This window comes from Cricetulus griseus (assembly GCF_003668045.3).
Source record: "Cricetulus griseus strain 17A/GY chromosome 1 unlocalized genomic scaffold, alternate assembly CriGri-PICRH-1.0 chr1_1, whole genome shotgun sequence".
Lineage (NCBI taxonomy): Eukaryota > Metazoa > Chordata > Mammalia > Rodentia > Cricetidae > Cricetulus > Cricetulus griseus.
The window spans coordinates 3,011,155-3,024,715 of record NW_023276807.1 but is presented as its reverse complement, the minus strand read 5'-3'; positions in this window follow the sequence as shown (position 1 = coordinate 3,024,715).

Below are 13,561 nucleotides of genomic sequence, written 5' to 3'. Positions count from 1 at the left end.
CAAACTCATGGGTTGTCCAGATACAAACTAAACAGAGAAGCATTGGAATTGAATGAAATCATAGCTCAAAGGGACTGAAAACCACAGAACATACACCTGAACATTAAAAATACACTTTCTCCTTAGCAGGACAAAGAACTCTCTGCACATACTTGGACAAAAAGCAACTCCCAACAAATATAGGAAAATTGAAATAACTTCCTGTATTCTATCTGAACACAGATATTATAGCTTTGAACACCTACATGAAAAAAGTGAGATAGCTAAAACCAATAACTTAATGAGATAGTCAAAGCCTTTGAAAAACACTCAAAAAAACCAAACCACAAATTAATAGATGGGAAGACAAAATCAAAATAAGGGCATAAATTAATGAAATTGAAGTGAAAAAAAAATTATAAAGAATCAAAAAGTTGGGTCTTTGAAAATAAACGCTTTGACAAAACTCTTAGTCTAACCAAAGAAAAAGAAATAATGATGTAGGAAGCCCTGAATGAATGAAGTCCAAAGTGAATGTGTGTGTTGACAGAACCAAATTAATAAAATTAGAAACGAGACATTACAACAGTTACAAATGAAATTCAGAAAAGCATAAAGATATACTTTAAAAGCCTCAATGCCACTGAACTGAAAAATCTCAAAGAAACAGATGAATTTCTCTATACACTTGACATATCAAGATTAAACCAAAATAAATAAATAAATGATTGAAACAGATTCACAGCTAGTAATGAGACTGAAGCAATAATAAAACATCTCTTAACTAAACAATGTCCAAGACCAGATGGATTCACTGCAGAATTTTAGTGCAATTTCAAATAACTAATCTAAATGCTATACAAATCACTCCAAAAAGTAAAAAAGGAGCCTGCAGATGGAGGGAGAAAGCTGTGGAATAAGGATTTCTGGACATGATAGGGTTGTTGCATGCATCAACTAAGTTCTAGCACCTGTGGTTGCTTGTACAAGACCTGTACAAAGTCAGCAAACAAATTAACTCAAAGGAATCGCATTAAAATTCCAGTCATAATCTATTGCTACGACCAAACTCCAGCATGCCAGCAGTCAAGAAGGCAGGATACACCAGATGTTGGTAATGACAAGAAGGTTGGATCCCATTTTTTTCCTCCTGCTTTTTTGTTTTCTTTGTTTTGTACTGAATTACTGTTCTTTTGAAATCAAAATATGATATTTTCTCTAACACAATCTTTATTAAAATAATCTTTTGAGATTTTTAATCACTACATTTCATCTTCTTTTTCCCCACCAAACCTTCCAAACAGCTCATTTCTCCTCCAGAGTTTATCGAAATTCTTTTGTCACAGTACAAAGAGCTAAATCCCAGGTCCCTTTCCTTGAGGCCAAACACCCAGTATATATTTTCGGAGGCAAGAGGAATCTTCCACTTTCTTATGGATCAACACAACACCAGTGCTCTTTGCCTGAGTGAGGTTCTTGCTACATCCTGTATCCTTTTTCCTCTATGGGCATCATTTTTACCCTTGAGAATCTTGGGCTGATTGTCGAAGGTCATCTGATGGTTCAAGGTGTGGAAGACTCTGTGTGTGATGTGTGTGTGTGTGTGTGTGTGTGTGTGTGTGTGTGTGTGTGTGATGTGTGTGTGTGTGTGATGTGTGTGTATGTGTGTGATGTGTGTGTGTGTGTGAGTGAGAGAGAGAGAGGGGGGGTATGTGTGTTTGCATATGATGTGTATATGTGGTGTGTGTGTGTGTGTGTGTGTGTGTGTGTGTGTGTGTGTGTGTGTGGTGTATTGGTGTGTGTGATGTATTGGTGTGCGTGGTGTATTTCGTGTGTGTGTGTGTGTGTGTGTGTGTGTGTGTGTGTGTGTGTGTGTGTGTGTTGCTTGAAATGGAATCAGGACCTCATGCATACTACTCAAGAAGTCTATCACTTACTGTTATTCCAGACCAGTATAAGTTTTAAGAAACATTTTTCTTGCAGCGTCGAGAGATGGCTTAGTGGTTAAGAGGTCTGCTTGCTCGTATAGAGGGTATGGGTTCAATTCTCAGCACCCACACAGTGGCTTACAACTATCTGTAAGTCAAGTTTCAGGGGACCTATACCCTTTTCTGATTTCCATGGGCAAAGATAAAACATTCACACATAAAATATCTAAAAAAATTAAATAAACAACAAAGCAAATAATATTCTTCTTTTTAGTCAAGGTCATTTAAAATGTGTTCTTGTCTTTTTTTTTCCCCCTTTGGTTTTTCGAGACAGGATTTCTCTGTGTAGCTTTGGAGCCTCTGTAGACCAAGCTGGCCTTGAACTCTCGGAGATCTGCCTGTCTCTGCCTCCCGAGTGCTGGGATTAAAGGCGTGTGCCACTACCACCTGGCTGTTCTTATCCTTTAAAGTGCTAACAATCTCACACAACTTGAAAATGGAATAGCATATTTTCTTAAATTTTTGATTGTCAGTCTAGCCTTTAACAGCTGAGCCATCTCTTCAGCCCTGTTAACAAAATTTCTATGCAATCTTTAAATCCAATTCATTTGAAGAACTAAGTAAAGTCAAGGCTATAGACCAGCAGTTCTCAAGCTGTATGTCTCAACCCTAGCAGGTATCCTCCATAACCAGATAGTTACATTACTATTCATAACAATGGCAAAATTGCAATTATAAGGCAGCAGCAAAATAATTCTATGATTGGTAGTCACCACAACGTGAGGAACTGTATTAAAGGGTTCCAGCATTCGAAAGGTTGAGAACCACTGATCTAGTCTATCTTTACTTACAGTTGGTGTGTATTGGCAAGCAGTGTGTAACAGTGGAGGAGATAGAGTGCACGTCCTGTTTTTCTGAGTCTCTTACCAGGATCCTCCTTCAGACTAGTGAATGCCCTGATCCAAGGTATATATATATATAACTGGCAGCACCGGAGTCCAGCCACACTGGCCCCATCCTGGAGGCGTGGGCACATCTTGGCATGACTGCTGTGGTTTTCTTCAGGAAATCACTTTTCAGCATTGCCATATTGGATTGTGATTAATTAGCTTACTTTTGATAGTAATGGCCACACCTAGGTTTGAAACTAGAGTTGTATTTCGGTCCTCTGGAGAAAAGGGCACACAGGTTGAATTAATTCTCAATGTGGGAGGAAGTGACAGAAGCATACTTCTTGGAAACCAGGCTTCTTTGGGGGACAGTGCACCATCTGCATCTCTGGTGAGACTCAAGGGGACCACTGGTGGCTACTAGCTTCTGACATTGTGTTCTATTTAGAAAGCCAAAAGGTGCTGCAAACAGATAAGGGGTATCTGTGGATTCTATATAAACATGGAAAAAGGTTCAGAGGAGTGCCCCTTAATAAATAAAAGAGAAAAAGTAGATACTGAGATTGCTCTAGTAACTGGTGATCACTACCATTCATTCATTCATTCATTCATTCATTCATTCATCCACTATTGGCTGACCACTAGGAACTATTAGACATGAAGTGTGTAACAAAATAAGTCTTTATACAGTCTTTTTACAATTTTTGAAAACTTAATATTTGTCTCTTTTGCTACTGCCCTCAAAATCTTAAGATGAAATGCTCGTAATCTTTTGGGCTGTCTGTAGACCTGAGCAGAGGGTGCAGGATAAGAGGGCCTCCTGCTTCTCTAAGAAGATGGAGTTCTGGGGTCAGGAGAGATAAAATAATAGGGCAATGTGATTCCCTGTTCCCTCCATTCAGATCATCTTCCTGGCTGGTAACCACAGTTATGTTTCTCAAAACCTTTAGTGGTGGCACCTCTACATAGCAGGGGTCTGAAGTTTGTTTTCTCTCCCTATAAGAAGAAAAGCTTTGACTGGGTAATTTATCAAGAATAGAAAGCATCAGGCTGCATCAGCAACGAGGTCGAGGCATCACAGTGTGACTCAGAGCAAAGGTTCTCAGTTCTTATCCTTGCCTTGTAAAGTCACTAATGCCACCGCACCCTTTGTTCTCACCCAATCTGGTTCACTTCTTAAGGCCCCTTCTAAGGAGCATTAACACATGAATGAAGGGGGACTGACTGCAGCTCATAGACTTGGGGTAAATTTCAAACTTAGCAGTAAGGACCAGGCATGCATCTTTGGGCAAGACCATTGTTTGTAACTACACAATTCTCCATTGCCTGGAAAGCAGCCATAGCACATTAAGTGGGTGGACATAGATTTTCTGGGCATGGCTGTGCCCCAATAAAACATTATACACAAATAGAGATAGTGAGCTGTGGTTTGCCCATTCTGGTACACAGAATAGAGGAAACTCTTGCACTTGAAACAACACCCCACCCCTTCAGTAAACCTTACCCACACCTTGGAATCTCTGCCACTGTTCTCCATTGTTACATTGCCCTCCAGTCATCAATCTGAAGGCCTTGGTATTGCTGTCTTTTCCATATTTTTCTTTTTCAGACATAAGTTCCTGTAGCAGAGGCTATGTAGACTAGCCTGGCCTTGAACTCCTCTGCTTCCACCTCCAAAAGGCTGGAATTATAAGTGTCTTCCACCACATTTTCATCACCGATTTTTTTCTCTTTATAAAAATATTATTTGACTGTAGCTTGGATATCATGCTGATAATGCATTTAAATGGTGCAAGTCAATGAGCCCTAAGAACTTTCTTATTACAACTACTTTCGTTGTGTCCCATAGATTATGTATGTCATGTTTTCATTTTCACTCAGTTCTAGAAGGTTTTAAATTCCCTTCTTGATTCCTGTCTGGACCTGATTCTCATTCAGTAGTGGTTTATTCAGCTTTCATAAGTTTCTCTAACTTCTGCTATTTCTATTGTTGTTGGTATCCAGATTTAATACACGGTAGTCAGATAGGATGCATAATGCTATTTTAATTTTCTTATGTTCTTTAAGACTTGCTTTATATCCTAATAATGTGATTAATTTTTAGAGAAAGTTCCATGAGCTTCTGAGAAGAAATTATACTCTTTAATGTTTGAGTGGCATGTTCTGTAGAGGTTTTGAGGTCCATTTGGTTTATGGTGTTATTTAACTCCAAAGTTTTTCTGCTGAGTTCTTGTCTGGGTGACCTCTTATTAGTTAGAGGGGGTATTGAAGTCACCTACTATCACTGTGTAATGGTCAATATGTGATTTTAGATGTAAGTAATGCTTCTATTGTAAAATCGGATGCCCTTGTGTTTGGTGCACAAATGTTTAGAATTGTAATATCCTCTTGGTGGAATTTTCCTTTAATGAGTATATGGTGGCCTCATTTATCTATTATGATTAATTTTTGTTTGAAGTAGATTTTGTCAGATTAAAATAAACATGCCTGCTTGCTTCTTGGTTCCATTTGCTTGAGTAAATTGTTCTACCCTTTAGATGGTGTTTGTCCTTGATTATAAGGTGTGTTTCTTAGAGGCAGAAGAAAGGTGGATCCTGTCTTCTAATCTCAGCTATTAATCTGTGTCCTTTTTTTATTAAGGCAATGAAAACCATTAGCATTGACAGTCATTATTGAAGAGTGTTTATTAATAATTCATATTATTTTGTTGTGCTGCTATTGCTATTTTATTTTTTTAAACATCTTTTGGTTAACTGTTCTGGGATTACTTATTATTTGTGTCGTCTTTGGTCTATAACTAGTGTCTTCTGGAGAATTGGATTGATGGTTAGAAATTTCTGAAATTTGTTTTTATCATAAAATGTCTTTCTTTACCCTTTCATTATGTTTGATAGTTTTCTGGGTATAGTAGTTTGAGCTGGCATCTGATCTTGCAGAGCATATAGACCAGGCCAGCCATTCTAACGTTCAGAATATATATATATATATATATATATATATATATATATATGTTATATACATGAGAGCTTTAGAAAAAACAATAAGAAACAATATTCCCAATATTCCAAAAGGGTAGACAGGAAAAAATAATCAAACTTATGGATGAAACTGTGAACACACTGATAATGGCAATACCCAAAACTGTGTTGTGGAGTATTGTAGTCCAACAAACCTGTTCTAGAAGTTGGTAACCAGTGGTTGAAGAAAAAATGCAAGGTATAAAACTGTGTACATGCCTTTATGGTGCTTCTTTTATAAGAATGCTACAGTATTGCTTGAAATAATGAGGATTTCCATTGCTATGGAAAAAATACCAACACCAAAAACAACTTGGAGTAGAAAGCATTCACAGTTAGCTTCCTGTTCATACTGTTTTTTCTTCTCTGAGTAGCTGAATATCTTTGCAGATTGCTTCCACTCTCAAAGTCTACTGCCAGCGTCTGATTATAGTAGTGTTGATAGACATGTTCACTCATGGCACATGTAACCTGAGCTGGACAAGAAGATATTATGAAACTTACAAGCTTGGGTATCAAATTGGTAGAGCAGATGTGTTCCAAAGGGAGGCTGAAAAAGCCACAACTTTGAGAAGTGACCACAGTCTATTCCCAATGATTTTCATGAGCAAAAAAAGGTTCAGAAGTGTGACTAGGAAGAGAAATGTTTCTGCCACTCTCATTCCTGCCATGCGCTTTACTTGCTCAGTGCTTTTGCTGCCTTGGGAAAGTCAGATGAGTCCTTCTGTGTTGGCACCCTTTTCCCTTCCTCTATTTTATGCTTTGAAACGTTTTTCCCTCCCATAGATAAACTAAATATGAATGACTAGTATGTTTGGCTATTTTTAAAACCAGTGTATTTACCTTTTTACTATCAAATTAGAAGATCTCTCTATATATGATCCTCAGACCAGTGTTCTCTATCAGATATGATTGCAAATATTTTTTTCCGGTCCTGTTACTGACTCCTTCACTTTTATTTCACTGTTTTTTTTTTTTTTTTTTTTTTTGGTAGTGCCTTTGAGGCATGTTTTCTTTTGTCTTACATCTTATTTTATTTATTTATTTTGAAGCATACATTTTCTTTTGTCTTACACTTTATTTTAAATGCTTTAATTAAGACATAATTATGTCACCTTCCCCCTTCCCTTTTTTCCCTGCAGCCCCTTCTAAACTTCATCCCCCATTATTGTTACATATGTGTATGCACATGTGTGCACATGCATGTACACAAGTATATAAATATAACTTGTAAGTCTTCCTTTCTTGTGGTATATGGTTTCAGGGCTGACCACTTTAACTTGGACAGCCAATTATTGAGCTCATCCCTGAGAGAGACTAATTCTCCCTTTCTCATCATCCATTAGTTGACCATAGTTACTTGCCCAGGGGTATGACCCTAGAAATTTCTCCACTTCCTCATTAGCTTGCCATTGTTCCAGTCTTGTTTATGCCACCATTACAATGAGAGACTGCTTCAAAGCTGACTTCCTTCTGGGTCTTAAAATCTTTCTTCCACCTCTACTGCGATGTTCCCCAAGCCATACATCAAGAGCTCTGATGGAGATATGGCCACTGGGACTGGACTCTCCACAGTCTGTTGATCTCTGTATTGGGTACAGTCATTTTCTGTGTGATTCGCTGTAAAGAGAAGTTACACTTAGATGTGAGTATAAGTTTAGAATGTTGTTAGGAATTGTGCTGGTCTAGTGAAGTGGTGGGACTAAGAGTCTCTACTACAATTCATGACTTTACTAGTCCCAATATTGTGTAACAGTTTCCTCCAAGATTGAAACATTCTATCTACAGGGAAGCTCCTTAAGCAGTAAGATAAACAACTCAAAATACCTTCAGGAAGGCCCTGAAACTGACCAGATTCTCTAGGGACCACCCTCCCAGAGTAGCAATAAATCAGCTGAGAGTTGCTCTCAGACAAGACTAGCTGAAAAGAAGACTGAGACCAGACTAGCTGGCTGAAAGAGGCAGAAATCAACTCAACTGCCTGGAAGAGGTTTAGCCCAACTGAGTGGCTTGGAAAGGACACCCTCTAGTCTGTTGAATTCCTGCTAGCTATGCAGTGTGCTCCAGGTTCCCAGCTTTTGTGAGTTGTCACTCATGTTGGGGTGGGATTTGGTGATACCCTTGTCTTTGAGTCACTTCTGCTCCTGCATGTAACCCCAATAAAACTTACTGGTTCACAAAGTTGGACTTTGGTGGTATCCATACTTTGGTCTGTCTTGGGATCCCTATCTGGGATGAGGAGACATGTTTATAGCATCTGCCCAGGAAAAGTCTTGTCACACAACACCTAGGAAATTGGTCATGCTTCTAGTACCATGTAATGATAACTCCATGCGCCAGCTGCCCTAGCCCCTCCACCACGTGGGCACCCAAGATAACACACAGAGTCTTATATTATTTAGAACTCTGCTGACCAATGACTAGGATTTCTTATCTGCTAGCTCAGCCTCGATAATCAAACATAACTATTAATCTATATATTTATAAAGACTTATCAAGGATGCCGGCCGTATGTGTCCCCTCTTGCCAGTGATCTCATGGTGACTACACAGAGAAGAGAGGAGGAGGAAGAGAGTGATTTCCTGCTTGTTTCTGCTTATAGTCTGAGTCTGCCTGCTGTGTTACTTCCTGCTTGGATCACACGATTTCTCTTTCCTACATTTCCCAGAATCCTCCTCAACTCCTAGTCCCACCTATCTTGCTTCCCTATTGGCCAACAGTGCTTTATTCAACAACCAATAGATAAACATATACACAGAAGGACCTCCCCCATCATCTCCTCTTTTCTATAAAAAATATAAAAAATATATTTTCTATAAAAAATATAAATATATATTTTTCTATAATAAAAAGAAGGGTTTTAACATTAACATAGTAAAATATATAACAAAACAGTTTTCAAGTAAGAACTATAGTTATAATATTTAGTCATAAACATTTAGCAAGATTTTAAAGAAAATGTTCTATCATCTATCTTATCTTTGTGAGTCTAAAGTCTTACATGTAACTTAACTAAGGAAAACCATAACTATAGCTATCTGTCTTCAATTACATCAAAGACCACAGAAGGATAATATATAAGCTCTAGATCTGACAGAGACATCTCACTACCTGGACAGACACCTAGAGTTCCTCTGTAACGTTGGGGCATCCATCTTCAGCCTATAGGTCACAGTGTGTCACAGTGTGTCTGGCAGCCTTCTCCATGAAGCAGGAACCCTTCAGGACTATTTTGTTTTGCAAGTTAAGTAGTCACTTTCCTGTGGGTCTTGCATGTCCAGTTTATCAAACAGTCCAGGCAAGAGCAGTTTCTTGCCCAAATCACTAATCTTGCCATGTTGGAAGCAAACTCCATAACTAGTTTCTTCGATGCCCATTTCCTCTCGGATTTAATCGGTGAGCCAGGAGCAGTTGTGTCTCACTGCCATGAAAAACTCTAAACCATTTAAATGTTATATATTCTGAGATCTTTGAAAGGTTTGAAAAATATCTATCCATCTCAAATACATCTCTGTATATCTAGAAAACCTAACTAATCTAAGTATAAGTTCTGACTATTATAGGTGACCATGGAGATCATGATAAAACACAGAAACCTAGCCAGGTCCTTGTTTTTGTAGTCTGTAAGGCTGTATCATCTCAGCTGCTTTAAATGTTGCATCAGCTGGGACACTGTTTCAAGGGGTCTTGCTTCATCAAACTATATTAGTCTGGAAGGAATCCATAGCTTTACATTTTCTGTGGAAACATAAGCAAAAACTCTGTTCCCAAGTAACCTGTCCTTATATTTAAATTTAGAAGTCAAAGTGTTTTTTAAATATATAAGTTGGATTAATTTACCAGCACTTATAGTCAAATGTCTTTTAGCAGCTGTAGTTCTTTCTTTGGCAATCAAACAATTTAAAGACAATAATATAGCATATAGCTGAGGGTCTTTTGTTAGTCTGTGGTTCTTGTGGGGCATGCTGCCAACCTTAATGGCATAATTGTCTTCAAGAATGAGCATGTACTTGTATGCATTGTTTATGATTTTTAAGTAAATATGAAATAATAAGATTCCTTGAGCCAGGCACGCCTTTAATCCCAGCACTTGGGAGGCAGAGGCAGGCAGATCTCTGTGAGTTCGAGGCCATCCTGGTCTCCAGAGTGAGTGCCAGGATAGGCTCCAAAGCCTCACAGAAAAACCCTGTCTCGAAAAACCAAAAAGAAAAGAGAAGAAAAGAAAAGAAAAGAAAAGATTCCTTGATCCTTTTCAAACAACCTTGATGTTGTCACTTGTCCCTCCTTCTGTTTTGTCCTCCCTCTCTGCCCCCCTAGTTGAAGTCCTGCCCCCATTGTTTTCACTCTCACTTCATATCACTTGTGTTTTGCTATTCCTCTCCCAAGCCTACCCCCTTGCTCTCTTCATACTTTCCTTGTTTCTGTGGTTCTTTGGTAGTGTTACACACTTACATTTGCAAGAGACCATGTGACATTTATCTTGGCATCTCTGGTCAGGTGTCCCTTCATCAGCAGTCTCTGGGCATAGTGGCAGGCTTGGCTCAGGGAGAAAGTTGACTGACTCACTGGGCAGTATTCTGAGCATAGGAAACCTCAAAACCCGCCCCCACATTGACACACTTCCTCCAACATGGCCATACCCACTCCACATCTTCTGATAGTATCACTCCTTATGCGGTTATGGGGGTGAATTACATTCAAACTACCACACTCTTCCAGCAGACCTAGGTTCAATTCCCTGCACCCACATAATAACTCATAACTATACCTCAAGTTCTAGGGGATCTACAAGGTCACAGACATTAATGGAGCCACTCATATATAAAACAACAGATAGCCAAAACAAGGCTGTGGCTGCATAGGTCTAGGGATTTTGATCAGTTCTGGGACCTCATTCCCTATACATGTAAAGAAGGAGTCAAAACTTCAAACTGTGCCATTCCTTCTAGTCATGGGGTCTAAATAGTCTTCAAATGGTATCTCAAGTGGAGATATGATGCTATCACATTAAGAGATTATGATTATAATATATTATTTTAAGGAACTTCACTTTATAAAGTTGGCATTTGCTTTCTCTCTCTCTCTCTCTCTCTCTCTCTCTCTCTCTCTCTCTCTGTATGTGTGTGTGTGTGTGTGTGTGTGTGTGTGTGTGTGTGTATTATATACAGTGATGTGGATGTGCATACATGCACATGTGTACTACTTTGACTGGCTTGCAAAGGTTAAGAAGATTGCATTTGCTCATGCTCTTATGGATCTTGCATTTGTGTTGCTTTAATACATATTATATAGGTGCATGGACGCAGGTGGTTATTTGAGTTCCTTGATACAAAGTAGTGTTGATGGGGCTACTGAGGGACACATTTTTATTCTGTATTAGATGGGCACATTTGTATTTCATCACATAGGAAGGAACCTGAATGTTCACATTGTAAGTAGCCCAGCACACCACACTGCTAACAGTTTGTTTGTTCTAAGTTAACTTTTAACCTATGTGTAACACAGATGGGAGCTCATGAGGAATGCAAGACTCAGACGCCTTGGGTATATGTGAATCATCCACTATAAGAAAGTCATTAATGTCATGAATGCCAGACTCAAGGAGGACCATCTGAGCGTTCAAGAAACAAGGGACAAGATTAACCTTTGGAGTGATCACCTGTCTTGTTTCTGGTGTTCTAGCAAGTATACTAGCTGGAGATGGGCCAAGAAAGGCATATTTAGGAACAATAATTTACTGGTTGCCCAGAATTCTGAATCTCTGAATAAAGTGCAGTTTAAAGATTTATTATCTGTCTCAGCTCATTGGTTTCTGCGGTAGCAGGCAGAATGGACTACCTTATTTAAGAACAGCAACTGGTAAGGGTATTGGATTGCTCAGAGAACTTAGGGAAAAGAAGAACCAGGACAGGTGAGCAAGGCAGCTGTGGAAGCCATAAAGGAGTACCCACGCAGCCATCACTAGAGCACCTCTCATAAGTTGAGTAGGTACCAAATAAATTTGGTTCACTCACAATTAAAATCTGAGAGCAGAGTAGTTGACTCACCTAGCATAGGCTATGTGTGTACAATTTGTCCAGGGAAGGGTAGGGACCCTTGATTGACAGTCTCATAAAACTGTGCACATTCAGGGAATGTTATTTTTCCCAAAGGAAAATCAATGGTAGCAGAAGAGTTGATTGTATTTTGAAAGGCAAAAAAATAAAGGAAAGTGAAAAGAAGATGATTAATACATAACTAGAACTAGTGGGAGGAGAAATGAATAAATAAAATAACAGAGATAGTAATAATGTACTTTGAAGGTTCTAAAGAAGGAAGGAGAAAGAGAGAGGGAGGTAGAGAGAGGAGGATGAGGAGTAGAAAAGAGAATTAATGATGTATCATAAAAACTGGACAAAAGAAAGGGTATTTAACGACCTTTTTCTAGATCAGTGGTTCTCTACCTTCCTAATGCCGCAACCCTTTAATACAGTTCCTCATGTTGTGGTGACCCCCAACCATAAAATTATTTTGTTCCTACTTCATAACTTCAATTTTTCTAGTGTTATGAATCATAATGTAAATATCTGATATGCAGGATATCTGATAGGAGACCCCCAAAGTGGCCACAATCCACAGGTTGAGAACTGCTGATCTAGGAAGGTATCTTTTGACATGGACTATGTGAACTGGGACAGAAAAGACCCAGACAAAGAAGCAGATTGTTTAAAGGTGGGAGAATGGATGGGTAGGCAACATACACTAATTTAATTTTGTTTGATTTTAAGACTGAGTAGCAGCAGTTCCCGAATTACACTCTGCAAATCGTTGTAGAAACTGAGATTCTGTCAAGAGTTCTACAAGGGTCAAAACCATTTCTCTAGTAATGAGATGATGCTTGCTTTTCATATTCATTCTCTTGGTAGTGCAGGGTGGGCCCTTCCATCAATTATCATGCCATGATGCCATTATTGTGATGACAAATAGAATTACTAAAGCTTATTCTTACATTTAACAGTTTCTCAGTTTTAGTTTCTAATGTAGAAAACACAAAATGCTATAATCCACAAAACAAAATCTGCTTAGGACTCTGGGACTCTAATCTGAAAACCACTGGTATTTAACATATGGAGTGGAGAGGTGGTTATGGTACTGTGTATCTGTTCTAGCCTCATGCTAAGTGTGTATGGTTATCTGATACTGTATCCAAAGGGTTTTGAAGAGGAAAATGACATTCATTGTACTTCCCTTTAAGAATAATTTGGAAGTAAACAATAATAAGGGTTGAAAAATGGGAGTAGATAGTGGGAAGGGATTACAATGCCGCTATAAAATCAGATATGGGGGTACTGATTTGTTTTGCTTTGTTTTTAAAGATTTATTTATGTATTATGTCTACAGTGTTCTGCCTGCATGTGAGCCACCGTGTGGGTGGCTGGGAATTGAACTCAGGACATCTGAAAGGGCAGCCAGTGCTCTTAACCACTGAGCCATCTATCTAGCTCCTGGGGGTACTGTTGTATGACACTATTCATAGGTAATATTGAACAAATGTCTGCTTGCCACAGATCAGAAACCAAAAATGGATCCAAGTAACAACACCACCAATGTCCAATGTGCTGAACCAATGAGTTTATTGGTTTTACTTACAGGAACATGGACAACTCAAACTTTCAGCTACATATCTGAAAGCCATCACCAGCATTCATGACGTAGCTGCAACCCAGAAGGTCTCTGGACAACTAGTAGGCAGTGTGATAGGTCAAAG